This window comes from Lissotriton vulgaris, chromosome 1_2, assembly GCF_964263255.1.
Source record: "Lissotriton vulgaris chromosome 1_2, aLisVul1.2, whole genome shotgun sequence".
Lineage (NCBI taxonomy): Eukaryota > Metazoa > Chordata > Amphibia > Caudata > Salamandridae > Lissotriton > Lissotriton vulgaris.
Window position 1 is genome coordinate 205010877 of NC_141686.1, and position 9625 is coordinate 205020501.

The window sequence follows — 9625 nt, forward strand, 5'->3', positions numbered from 1 at the left end:
CTGTCAAGACAGGAAACCATCTACCCTTTTAAAGAATAATTCTTGTATGTCTCTATCATATTAAAAATGTATTTTTTCATATTGAATTAGTTATGTGTTCGCCTTGATCTAGTGTGCCATTACCTTGTCTGTATGCCTGGGATTGTTATTTCACATTTTTTTTTTTTTTTGTCTGCGGTCTAACCCCAGTCCATGTGGGTGTGCCTACAGCCCCCTGACTGTGCATGCCAGGAGCTGTGCGCTTCAACTTTTGTGGGGGGGTGCTGCCTGTGTCCGTTGGTGTGCGTGATCGTGTCTTCCTGCGTGTGCCTTGGACAGGTATGGGTCCAAAGGAGGGGGGGACGGACCGCTGCAGGAGAGAAACTGCTGCCGTCAGTTATGAGTCCATGGACTGCATAATCAGACGTTGGTCAGACATCATAGCTGACATGCCCTCCATGAACGACAACAACTGGGTCAGGATTTGAGTTTGGCCATGTAGGACATTCAGCATTGATGTCTGACCAACCTGAATCTGGTGGTGTAAGTTCACAGACTCCGCGCTGAGGGCAGCAGGGGAGACAGGGGCACGGTCTGCAGTGCCAGGGCCGAAGGAGAAATGGGGGCTGCATGGACAGAAGGGACCGCAGCAACTGGGAGAGTGGAGATGATTCTGGAGGAGGTAGGGACAGACACTGTGATGCTGCCAGGTGTTGCGGTGTATTCCCCCTCCTCCTGGGAGTCAGAATCGGATCCATGGGCGTGGTAGGATGTGTCACCTTCCATCAGGTCCACAGACTGACTCCCCTTGCCCTCTCTGCCACTGGCTCGCTCCGACCCCTCAGCGCTGATGGCACTGTGGCTGGGTCCCTCCTCCAGATCCGTGCAGCTTTCTCCTCCTGTTTCAGGTGATGATGCTGTGGGCAAGAAGAAGAAATAGAAATGCATTAGTAACCTGTATACGTCTGACACATGGGCACAAAATAAATAGGTCACAGTGCAAATCATGCCATGCATCATGAGTAACAGCCAGATAACTCTGCACATCTTTGAGCCTTGTACTGCCCAGTTGGTATAGACACAATGCTACTTGGACACAACGATACAAAGAACACACCAGGCCACAACTTGAATGAGAAATACCCAGAGAAGCTAGTGTTTGTTTACAGGAGAGCAGATCAATACAATTAAGTGATGCCACCTCTTGTTCACAAAGAAAGAAACAGTAGTGGTGCCCCTCAGGGCAAACTAACCCACCTCACTTACCAAGGTGTCACCACACTCATAGCCCTGTAAGTACATTGGTCAAAAATGTAATTCAAATAAATGTTGGTACCTTGGGACTCACGAAACTTTACACAATCGACATTTATTGAAAGTGGTAATTTGCCTTTTACTGAGAAGAACACTTATGTGCCTGCATGAAAGATGCCTCACAAGGAAATGCACACACAAAAACATTTCCACATTCATTGAGAAAGCAGGCACACTTCTAAATAAAACTCTGTTAGAAACAAATGGCGTGGCAGATTGTCCATACACATGGTCCAACTGAGGTCTTGATGTCTTGACACTCCTTAGTTTGTATATTCGACTACAAAGGACTTTCAAGACCCCTAAACTACTGTGGGAACATGTATATGGAGATTAAGACACACCATTTATGAAAAGGTGCCAGCGTCTTACATTAAAGTGGAAATGTAATTTTGTGTGCACTACCTTGTGAGACATCTATCATGCAGGCACATGACTGTCACTTACACAATTTGTCATATTAACACATTCTAAACATGAACAACTCTTAACAAGTGTTGTGAGTGACAAGGTACAATCATTTATGTGACACAACTTGAATTATGTTAGTCCTCACATGGGCATCCATTCCCTGATGACACAGTTGCTTGCACATGAAACATACTGGCTGTCATGTGGAGTGGCACACATGTCCCAACTCAGGACAATGCTGAAGCTAATGGGCCTGCAATTGTGATGAAGAAAATCATTGCTGCATTGTGGACACACCCTTATCCCCAGGCAAAATATTGTCACGTCTGGAACAAAACAACATAGACTGCAAAGCTTCAAATGAGATCACTGGCCACCATCACAGGGACAGTGCATGGTGAATCACTGTTCAGCCAATTCTCACCCAAAGGTCAGACCTGGCAAGGCTAAATCAGGCGGGCCCATGAAGACCTCTCCCGCACAACACCCCTATACCTAAGTGAATGTGATTGATACAGCTCAAGAAGTGAGACCTCTGAATCAGGATAGCAAAAACTGTGCAGTAACAATTCCAAAAGTAACCCAACATCAACTTGTGGGGCTGGCAAAACATATTTGTGATAAACAACCATCAACAGATCATTGTGAATAGGCACACAGGCACTGCCCAGTGTGAGTCACAAGCCAAATGTTGTATCCCTGTCCAGTGGACACATGTAGCAGACACAGGAAAAATACAAACTATGCCATGGACCAATGCCACAGAAGCAGTCCCATGCTGAACCCACATACAATAGGCACAGTATTGGATGACACACATGATTAGGAGGCCAGGGTGTCTCAGGGAACTGTAGTGGGCACACTGATCCGTGGGTCTGGAATGAGCTGACTGTACCATGAGCAACGGTCATGGCACCATGCATATCTCACACTGATGTACATCATGTCTGAGGACACTACATACATCATGCATTCTGCAAGGGTGTGCAGTTGAAACCTTACTCTCCTATGTGGAGAGTCAACATCAGTGCTAACAAATATGGAGCCCCAACACAGGGCCCGATTCACCGAATGAACTTAAGACTCAATCCCAAACTTACTACTATTTTTGCATTCACAGAATGCACTTACTACTTTTGGTATTCATAGAAGTTAGGATTTTGTCTTAAGTTTGCCTTAAGACAAACTTAAGACAGACTTAAGACAGACTCAAGACAAAATCATAACTTAAGTCTGTCTTAAGTTTGTCTTAAGAAAAACTTAAGACAAAATCCTAACTTCTGTGAATACCAAAAGTAGTAAGTTCATTCTGTGAATGCCAAAAGTAGTAAGTGCATTCTGTGAATACCAAAATAGTAGTATGTTTAGGATTGAGTCTTAAGTTAATTCTGTGAATCGGGCCCTCAGTGCACAGGTCATGGCACAGGCAAGGTCCCAACATATGTCACAGACCACCCTCCCACATGATGTGGAAATCAATGTGCAGTCTGATTTCCTTGCTCCCTAGATTAACATGTGCAAATGTGATTACACACAGACCAGGGGACACATGTTAAGGAGGGGAAGGGATGAAAATGAGCACCAGGTGACTATGGAAGCTGAAAAGGCAGTGCACATATAACCTGTCTGAGCTGACACCACAACTGTGGAAGTGTAGCCAGGCTTTGAAGCCCTTCAAAAAGCAGGTGACACACAACACAACAAACAGCCAGGTACCTACCCTCTCCGCCAGTACATGGAGCATGTGGGGGGTCAGGCGACGGTGTCCACCATGCCAGCGTGGAGCTGACAGCTTCAGCTGGACCCGGACGATACGTCGGGTCCAGCAGCAGATGTCCTGCCACCTCTTCTGCACGTTGCGCAGGTGCCGGCGAGTGTCCCCCGCAGACCTGACGGCCCTGCCGATGTCCCACCAGATTTCCCCCTTCTCCTGGGCAGTTACCTGTCAGGAACACACATTGAAACCAGATCATTACACCTGCTACATGTCCCAGAGACACACACTTGTGCATCCTTGATAATGTGAACAGGGCATAGGATGCTGACAGGACTTGCATCACTGTCCATGTGAATTTGGCCTGTGTGAAAGCCCCAATGCACTACATGGCATTGAAAGCCAACAGATGGTGTGACGGGTGCAACACACTCACTGATCATGGCACACACTGGGCAACACATGCAACTGCAGGGTGTGGGACAGCAAGTGCCAAGCAGTCACATATCCCACTCCACTGTAGAACCCTCAGCAGACCGGAGAGACACACCCTGGCACAGAGCACTCGTCTGTCACTGACAACAGCAGATACAACCCTCACTTTGCACATGTGCCACTTGGCACTGGGGTGTCACAGGTGTCGTGCTAGCTTTGCTTTGCAAGTCAGGCACACAGCACTGCTTACTTGTCACATCAGATGGGGAGAACTGCTACATACGCCATGCAGTAGTGGTGCAATACATCACATACACAATCAACGACATGGCAAGGCGCATTCACACACATACATGTCTATGAGGGTGTACACATCCTTTGGACAATCTCACCACAGGTTCCGTCAAGTCATAAACATCTGTGAGTACAGTCAGCTGTCACTCTGGGGGGCCACTGTTCCACCTCAAGACATTTGGAAATAAAGCCAGCAAGGTCTGGCACGGCTGAATGTGTCATTCACTATGCAGTGAATGTCACAGTAAGCACAATGCAAGGGAGGAGTGAACGCACATGAACTACATCATGCTCTGAATGAGAGACGCCAACATGTACACCCTCTGGGACTCACTCCAAACCACATTGCATGTCTGTCCCACCAATACACAATGCTTGTTGTGCACAAACACAACAGGTGCACAGTCAAAGGTTGTGGAGTCAGCACTCACCTGCTCCCCTAGTCTTCCATACAGCTTTCTGTACTGTCGTAGTAGGCTGTCCAGCAGGGCCTAGTTTTTCTCATCAATGAAGGCTGGTGCTCTCTCCATAGTACGAGCCATGAAATGCCAGGGGATTCAGAGACAGCAGCAGTGCAGGCAAGTACCCTCTCAGGGCTTCACGCTGCCTTAAATGAGTTTTGCTGAGGGGCTTTCAGTTCAAGGAGTACAGAGTGATAGGTCAGATTCGTTGGCATCGTAGGTTTCCTCCAATACCTTTAAACATACGGCTCTGACGCGCATTTGCATCATTCAAAATTTGAGCTTCAGCTCGACAATCATTTTGCAACATTGTATTTTTTGGGCCAAGTGACTTTTGCAGGGCACCTGTAGCACACACTCAAATCTCAGTATCCATGACACCCAGAATGCATTCAGTGCCTACTAATCGTCCCCTATGTGTCCCTTAAGTAATTTTGAGATCCACACATGTGTACGGTGCTTTTCACGTGCTCGCGTATGGCACCATTGCAATAGTGATACGATGTGCACACATGCCCGGAATGTAGGCGTACGGTGCGCTCGCGCATGGCACAATTACAATAGTGATACGATGTGCACACACGCACAGAATGTAGGAGTACGGTGTGCTTGCGTATGGCACGAGTACAAGAGTGATACGATGCGCACACACGCTATGAATGTAGGGGTACGGTGCTAGTCCCACGGTGCGCTTCACACGCTGATGCCAATGCTGGGGTATGGTGCTAGTCCCACGGTACGTTTCACACGCTGATGCCAATGCAGAGGTACGGTGCGTTTCACATACTGATGCCAATGCAGGGGTACGGTGCGTTTCACATACTGATGCCAATGCAGGGGTATGGTGCGTTTCACATGCTGATGCCAATGCAGGGGTACGGTGCTAGTCCCACGGTGCATTTCACACGCTGATGCCAATGCAGGGGTACGGTGCTAGTCTCACGGTGTGTTTCACACGTTGATGCCAATGCAGGGGTACGGTGCTAGTTCCACAGTACGTTTCACACGTTGATGCCAATGCAGGGGTACGGTGCTAGTTCCACAGTGCGTTTCACATGCTGATACCAATGCAGGGGTACTGTGCGTTTCCCACTGTGCGTCTCACATGCTGATGCCAATTCAGGGGTACGGTGCGTTTCCCACGGTGCATTTCACACGCTGATGCCAATGCAGGGGTATGGTTCGCACAAGGATGTCTATCAAGTACTTTTCTTTGCATACTTTCATGTGCAGGCCCTAAGTGTGGCAGCCAGTGACATATCACAGGGCATCAAATATTGTTGCACAATAGATGTGTGATTACCTGTGGACACATGTCATGTGTGATGGGCTAGTATGTGGCACACATCACCTTGACACTTGTCACATGTGTACCATTTGTCCGATTTTGTCATGCATAGAAACACTGGGATAGCACAGTCATCACTACCGGCACCTGTCTCCTTATGCCAGGGACTGGGGTACTTTGTCAACTGACATGTCACGCTCAGCATGACCCTATGTGACTATGTCAGGTGTGTGTCATGTGTAACATTGAGCTTGCGTTTTGTGTTCCGTAAACTGCATCTGCTGTTGGTGCATATTACATGGGTCTGTGTTGAGATGGCAATGGTTTCACATCTACGCACACCATGCCACATGTGTATTCCCACACCTGTTGGGTCTGATGGCATCAGACATCATATTTCCCCAGGCATACATGTCTGCGTTGTGACAATGGCTGTGTTGTTTTGTTGTAACGTGTACACCTTAATCCCAATGTGTTTGATATGTGCATTTGACATTCTATGTGACCTGTGCGTGTGCCTTGCACTCAGCTGTCTGGATGGGATGACAACCTTCCACTGCAGGTATTGTGACGTGTGTCACTCCAGTGATATCTCGGGTTGTTCACTCAGACAGGCCCAGCTGCTCATTTCAGGGCATGTCATGTTGATTTGTCAACTTATAGGTTTATCTGGCTTTTCGTAGGAGTTGCCAGCAAGCTGGCATATGTGTCCTGGAAGTATTGCGAACACCAGACTCCATAGTGACCTGATGACTAGTAGCAGTTTTGCATGTGCTATGTACATTGCCATATATTTTGGCTGACCTTTAATCTACATTTTTCCCAAATATGTCCTGCAGGGCACCGCCTCTACCAAGGCCATTCCCAGTCTTGGCTACCATGAGGGAACATGCCTGCATCTGATGTTACAGATTCACTCAACAGTTGATTCAGGAGTTGACAAAGAATCTGGCACCACATCTCCAACCGCTACACAGATATCCTACTGCACTGACCCCCAAGATAAAGGTGATGGCAGCCCCCCATTTTTTTGCTACCGGTACGTTTCAATAACCCATAGCTGATGCATGTGGAATGTCACAGATGATGTTCAGCTGTGTCCTGCGTGATGTTTTGGCAGCCATGTTGGAGCACATTGATGAATTCATCAAATGTCCGACTCCTGAAGAGTTGAGAGATGTCATGGGTGATTTCTATGCCCTGGGAGGGATGCCACATGTCATTGGGTCCATTGATGGCACACATGTGGCTTGGGTGCCACCGCAGGCACAGGAGCAAGCATACCGCAACCATAAACATTATCATTCAATAAATGCCCTTGTGGTGTTCTCTTGTGGCATGCTGCATATCCTGGTCACGGTGGGGGTGTTTTTGTGCCATCGCTCATCATTACTCTCTGTTGAGTTCAGGCCCAGCAGTTTGTTCTGTTTGGCATTTCAAAGCCCAGGCTATTGTGGGGCTTCCTTGTGTTTACCAAATTACCTCCCTCATTGGACGAGCTTCTTAAGGCTCTTGCGAGGGATGTGTAATTTCCCTTCTTGAGCCTCACTGATTTCCTGGGATAACTACAGATTGTTGGCTTTGCCTTAGTGGGGCTGCAGTGCATTTGGATTTCAGTTTATTGGACCTTATTCATACTCTGTGATTTTCAGGATTAACGCATGGCTTTAGTTGCCTTGAGGCAGCCTGCAGAGCGTTATCCCCCTTCATATTGCTGCAATACTCTACTACCTTTTATGTGTCTTCTGTGATCTCTGTGCTAGTTGCACAATCCTTGAAACAGGATCATAATTTGGGCCATTTCTTTTGCAACTCGTACAACATAATCTTTGGTGTGTTATGGTGTTTAATCACCTTTCAATGTGCTATGAATTCATGGGGATTCCTCATCTATGTTTTCATACCAGGGGCTGGTAGTGCTCATCCTGAATTAGGCTCAAATGTCCCAGTTACGTGGCTGTTAAGACTTTTTTGGGTATGTTGAAAACTGCTGAATAAATACATGTAAACGTATGGAACAGCCTTCTTTGTCAGTGTGTAGTAATGTCCTTGTTCGATCCTCAGATCTATAAGCACTTTCATTACTGTGATCCTAACTAGGATACAGTGGCTGTTGTTTTAGTTTACAGGTGTAACTGTTTCAGTATAGGTCCTGTGGTATTCAGTGATTCAGTGACAAGAATTGTTGAATCCTTATGCTTGTTTGTTTACCTTTGTTTCAGATCTCCCTCCCTGCTGTTCCCCTCCTTTCCTTCCCTCGCCTCATCACCCTTTTGAGTCTGTAATTTCTACTCAGACCAAGGGGCTATCGGGAGATGGACCCCTTTGAGCATCACAGATTTCAGAGGATTCAAGGCCCTGACAGTCACAGGCAGTCCTGTGCACATTGGTTTAGCAGCAGTTCAGGTATACTCATTACATGACTGTTCATTTCTTCTGAGCAGTGGCACTGGCCATGGACATTGGCTCATTCAGCATGGCCTCAAAACATACTTGGTCCATTTGTGTAGTAAATGTGGTCACCACAGTACAATGTGCCTCATCTTTGTCAGCGCCGATCTCTTGCCACTTTGCATGCGTCATCTATGGCATAATTGACGAAAATTGTGCATATGGGAGTATGTGTACTTTGCCAACATGCATGCAGTTATTCGTGGCTAATGATCCCTATTGGTAAAGGAAAGAGAGAAGACCCCACGTGTTCCAGGGAACAGGGTACTATGGACAATGAAAGTCAAGGGAATATCCCTGGAGGTACTACTGAACAACTATACTCACTTTACTGCCTTGTAGTTTCATCTCATTCACTCAGCATCCTAGATTAAGGTACTCATTCAATGTAGTTTCCACACTAAAATGTAACGTTTACAGTCTTTTATTTTCTTAAAACAGAGGAGTTTTCCCCTTCACACTTTACATTTTTAACCTTAAAATTTCAGAAAAAATTCCTGAAAACATTTACAATAAGAACACATTCTACAATAAATTAGGTAGCATTAGGACACGATATTCACAGTACTTCGTCAAGTATAAACAATTTCAAAAGTAAAAACATATACAATATTCTAGTCATCAAATATCATAACATAATACATTTAAAAAAAAATACAGATACAGAAAGACGAGGCAGAACCAAGGACGTGCACTTGGGGAATAACTGGCAGAACATATCCAGTTCTCCGATAAGCAACACACTTCCCCACACTCTGCTATAGATGGCCCAGAGATGCTTGACCTAAGTCACCACAGACGAGCTGTGGCACCCTCGCCCAGGACACTCCAACCAACACCACCGCCACACCCTGCAACCTCACACACTGAATCAGCGACTGATCCAAGAATCTTGCCACATTGGCGGACTTTCTTGTGAAGTACAACAACAGTTAAGCCACCTGGGAAAAGCAGACCTACTGGACTCATACATGTCTAGGCGGACTCTTGTGCAAACCTTGCGAAACAAACAACCATAAGTTACCTTTCAGCCCTGAAACCGCCACACACAGACATCACCATATCACCAGCACTCACAAGAGGACTTCCTTCAGGTAGGGCATAGGCACCAACACACACAACATCAAGGAGCTCATAAGCATTGTGTGTGAACTATCTAACCCCAGCTCTCCATCCAAAAGACATCCCACCCTTGCAAGGCCAAGGGGATCCCTCGCAACATTCTACCACTGCAAGCTCATGGACGTACACGCAAACATCACTATTATCCACAGGACC